Raw genomic sequence first — 5062 nt, 5'->3', positions numbered from 1 at the left:
GGGACCTCCTATGTGCCGCTTACTGCGGCAAAATGCTGCAGCTTTGCACAGGAGATGGGTCACCTGGGCCGGCCCATTCGCTGCCCTGAACGAGCAACAACACTTCCTGGGCGAGGGGCGATGCGGGGTGGCCAGGGCTCCTAGACGAGCAGCGGAGTCACTTCCCTCCTGGACGAGTGGCGGCAACACTCTTGGACGGCTGGACGAATGGGACCTCCTATGTGCCGCTTACCGTGGCAAAATGCTGCAGCTTCGCACAGGAGATGGGTCACCTGGGCCGGCCCATTCGCTGCCCTTGGCGGAATGAAAAATTCCAAAAAGAGACACGCTACGTGGTAATCGAACTCTCCACACGCACAAGCCACTGCGACACACTCGCTACTCTGTAAGAATTGCAGCGCGTCCCTTAAAGAACTATAAGCAGCCGTGAAAATAAAACAAGTTTGCTAAATTCCATAAAAATAAAATATATGGGCAACTGATCGAACTCTTCTCCTCACGCCAGGGAAGCCAGTCCAGAGCCATTGTGGTAAATCCCATACATTTTTTTTAATTTATGCCAAAAGTTAAACACATAAACATTATTTAAATTTTCCTATTTTTTAGGAAACAAATGCGAACTATTTCCGAAACAAATAGTTTCTGGTGTGTGAACATAATATAAAAAGGTGAACATTTTTTGAAACGAGCGAACAAATTTTCAAATTTATGAACAAATTTTCAAATTTATGAACAAATTTTGAAAACGGGAACATTTTCAGTAAAAATGAAAAAAATTTGTAAAAATGAGAACAAAAATTAACATTCTAAACAAATTTTGAACTCCAAACTTTTGAAAACACGAACAACATGAACAAAATTTGAAAAAACGAGAACAAAAATTAACATTCTGAACAAATTTTCAGAACAAAAAATAAGATTCCGAACAATTTTTAAAACACGAAAAAAATGAGAAAAAAATTAACATTCCGAACAATTCTTCAACTCCAAACTTTTGAAAACACGAACAACATGAACAAAATATGGAAAAACGAGAAGAAGAATTAACATTCTGAACAAATTTTCAGAACAAAAAATAAGATTACGAACAATTTTTAAAACACGAACAAAAATGAGAAAAAAAATTAACATTCCGAACAATTCTTCAACTCCAAACTTTTGAAAACACGAACAACATGAACAAAATTTGAAAAAAATGAGAACGGAAATTAACATTCCGAACAATTTTCTGGTCAAAAGTAAGATTCCGAACAATTTTGGAAAAAACAAACAAAATTTACGAATTAGAACATTTTTTGAAATTTCTGAACAGATTTTGAAAATGCGAACAATTATTGAGATTCTAATCTTTTTCGAATTTTGTAAATTTGAAACGAATTTTGATAACAGGAAACATTTTCATATATTTTTAACAAAAATTTGAAAAATGTAATCATTTTTGAAAATTCTGGACAGTTTTTGAAAAAGGAAAATGAACTTGAAAAAAGAAAGAGAAACAGAAACAGAAAAAAAAAAAAATAGAAAGCCAGAAAAACCGAGAAAAGAATCAAAACAAGAAACAAACCCGGTTTAGGGAACCTTCTAGAAGGTTCCCAAAATCGTTTGGACGGACTGTGTATATTCATAAGTGGGCCAGCCCATATTGTGTCGCTGGCTTGGCTGCTCTGTGCGATCGCCCGAGGTAAATCCTATCCGGCCCATCTTGCTTTTTTTCTTTGTTTCTTCGAAACGAAAAAAGCTCAGGTCTGCGCTAGTGCTATGATTCGAACTGGAGACATCCTGCTAAACTGCAAGCCGCGTTAACCACCCCGCCATCTGCAATTTTACGTGCTAGTTTTATCCTTTTTATTCTTTACTTCTTTCTCTTTTGTTTTCTGTTTTTGTTTTTTCTTTCCTTTTTCGTTTTCCTTTTTCTTTTTTCTTTTTCTTCTTCCTGTGTTCGACGAACTTTTTTCAAATTCGTGAAATTTTTCTTCAAATTTGATGAACTTTTTTCAAATTCGATGAACTTTTTTTTTGAATTCGATAAACTTTTTCCATATTAGATGAACTTTTTTCAATTCGATGAACTTTTTCCAAATTTGATGAACTTTTTTCGAATTTGATGAACTTTTTTTTGAATTCAATGAACTTTTTTCAAATCCAATGAACTTTTTTCAAATTCGACAAACTCTTTTCAAATTTGATGATTTTTTTTCAGTTTTTGATGAACTTTTTTTTAAATTTGATGAGTTATTTTCAAATTCAATTGTTTTTAACCAAATTCGATGAACTTTTTCCTAAGAACAAGAATATGTATTGTATCCAACTGGTTGTTTTTTTCCTAAGAAAATGAATACATACCGTAGCAATTTAGCGATAGAAAAAAATGGAATCGAGCCGGAGCCAGCGATCTAGCGAGCGGCGAGGCGCAGCGATCGACTCGGTGGGGGGCAGCGAGCGGGCAAGTGGGAGGAGCTAGCGAGCGAGCGTCGCCGGGCCTGGCTCAGTCAAGCGACGCAGCGGGCGCTGCGTTCGCCATCTGGCGCTGCAGGCGCCAAGGAGGAGGTCTCATCGCCCGACACTTTGCCGCAGCGAGCATCCAATAGGATTTTCCTGGACGAACGGCGGCAACTGGGAAGGGGTTTAGTTCGTGGGCTGCCTGTCTTGGCCCAGCACGGAGCAAGCCAGTGGGCTGTGACCCGGGTCTAATCTTATACCCTCAAAGACAGAAAAAAAACTTCTTCTCCACTGATGTAATGTAATACAAGATCAGCTACATGGTAGATTTGTCTCAAAAAAAAAGCTACATGGTAGATGTTCAGAGAGACACCATGATGATGCTTCAGCGGCAACTCGATCCACAATAACATAGGCTGAACACTTCATCGGCTACTTAGTCCATGTCGGCGTTCTTACAAAAGCGCGCAGGCCACAATCAAGGTCTGCACCTTGACCGAGGATGATCCCTCCCATGCAAGGCGGCGGCGAGGGTTCACGGAATCTCAGTCTCACCTGACGGTGGAATACATTATGCATTCCCTGGAAATGAAGATGAAAGGCTGGTGGGGAACGGGGTTCCTGAAACACAAGATAACAAACAGGGCCTAACTAAGTAAAAAACACGAGACCTAAGTCACTATTTAAATCAAATATACCAAGACACGGGGTTACAGAATGCAAATAGATGGTCGGGTGGCTGCTTGTAGAGTATCCAACTTACAGTCTTGGCCCGTATATCTTGATCTGTCGGACATGAGTGTCCCTCCCGTTCAGGTGATTGGCCAACACCGCGATTTGGAGCATAAATGTATGAATGAATGTTTCTCTGCACAAACATGCCAAGAAAGAGAATTATAAAGTATATATGCAACTGCCTGCAAAGGCCATACGCTTAAGCAGTGGGATCCAAATAGTGCCACTCGTAAATTAGTTCTCAAAACCTTGTGTATTTCTAGAGTATATATACTCATGGGCAAATTATATGCCTCATGGCAAGCTAATTAATGAGAGCGTCCGATATACTTGTCACATCGACGGAATATATTAATTAGTAATAGAGGGCTGACATTTTAGATATTCATGCATTAGTACTAGTATAAGTGACATTTTAGATACTCCTACAGGAACTTGAAGATACAATTTTGACCAATAGTTTGCTTGTAGTAGAGGGCTGACATTTTAGATATTCATGCATTAGTGTTTTCCTTTTTTCAGAAAAACAAGAGGGCTGAACCCGGCCTTGTATCGGTGTACACATATCCCTCAATCAATTATTGTAGAGCTTACACAGTACTTTCTCTGTCCAGGTTTATTAGTCCCTCCTATTTTGGATCGAATTTTAACCTTAGATTTAACTAGCAAAACATAAGTTATAGGTACCTTAAAAATAGTATCATGAGAAACTTCTTTCAAACAAGAATCCAACAATATATTTTTTGTGGCACTCTAACTTATATTTTGCTAGTTTGCTACTACTAAAGATGACAGTCTACACTACTCTAAAATTTATAAGGCTGAAGCTGAAAATTAACTTGAAAAGAAAATCAAATAAGTTTGGACTGATCATGGTGGAGAGTACTTCTCGAATGAGTTCAATTTATTTTGTACGGAACATGGTATTATTCATGAGAGGATGCCTCACTGTTCACCCCAATCAAACGGGGTTGCTGAACGAAAAAACGTACTCTAACATGCCAAGAAAGAGAATTAAAGTATACAACTGCCTGCAAAGGCCATACACATAAGCAGTGGGATCCAAAAAGTGTCACTCATAAATTAGTTCTGAGAACCTTGTATATTTCTAAAGTATACTCAGTGGGAAAATTACATGCCTCATGGCAAGCTAATGGGATATTATCTGACTGAAATGAGTTAGCTGCAGTGTCTGATATACTTGACACTTCGACAGAATATCTAAGTTTGTCAAAGCCTAAGGAAAATCATGCAAGCAGTGGCCTGCACAGGCAATATGCTGAAAATTTGTGACATCCAAGATGTCAAAATAGAATTTTATCATCATGGAAATTCCAAAACGAGAAATGCATATTATGTCATCAGATGGTAGTGTGAGCTATACCTTCTGAAACGTCAATGTTAGAGGAAGGAAAATAAAGGCATCATAGGGTTTAAGTTACGAAATTCATACCAGGGATCAGTGCCAGATAATGATATATGAACCCATCCTACTGGCTTTGAAAGTTCCACCGTTTTAATTTCCTGGAAGCATGGTATATATAATGGTTCATCATTTGAGATCAAGATAATACTGGCACTGTAAATTTGAATTTCCAAGGATCAGTTGAGTGCCCAATGGACAACTACCCGCAATGCAAAATCATTGCAGAATATTACTGTAAATGTAATCCTATGATACGTCAGAATATGGTGCAACAATAAGGTAGTGTAATAATCCTAAGGCAACAGACTATTCAAGCTGCAGCAGTTTTTTATTTTTACTCAGGACACATTAAGTCATGCTTCCGTACCAAAACTTTCATTTGGACATGTTAGAACCTGATGGACATGCAGGATTTTTTTTTTAAACATACTGCATTTTGAAGTAGGTAAAACATATCTCAAA

General features: G+C 38.1%; 1 pseudogene; it reads right to left on the bottom strand.

The window, feature by feature from the left end:
• Positions 1-2710: 2710 nt before the first annotated feature.
• Positions 2711-5062, bottom strand: part of LOC119324625 — a 4518-nt pseudogene continuing 2166 nt past the window's right edge.

Source organism: Triticum dicoccoides, chromosome 6B (genome assembly GCF_002162155.2).
Source record: "Triticum dicoccoides isolate Atlit2015 ecotype Zavitan chromosome 6B, WEW_v2.0, whole genome shotgun sequence".
Classification (NCBI taxonomy): Eukaryota; Viridiplantae; Streptophyta; class Magnoliopsida; order Poales; family Poaceae; genus Triticum; species Triticum dicoccoides.
Note: the sequence above shows the minus strand (reverse complement) of the source record. Positions and strands in the feature narration are given on the sequence as shown.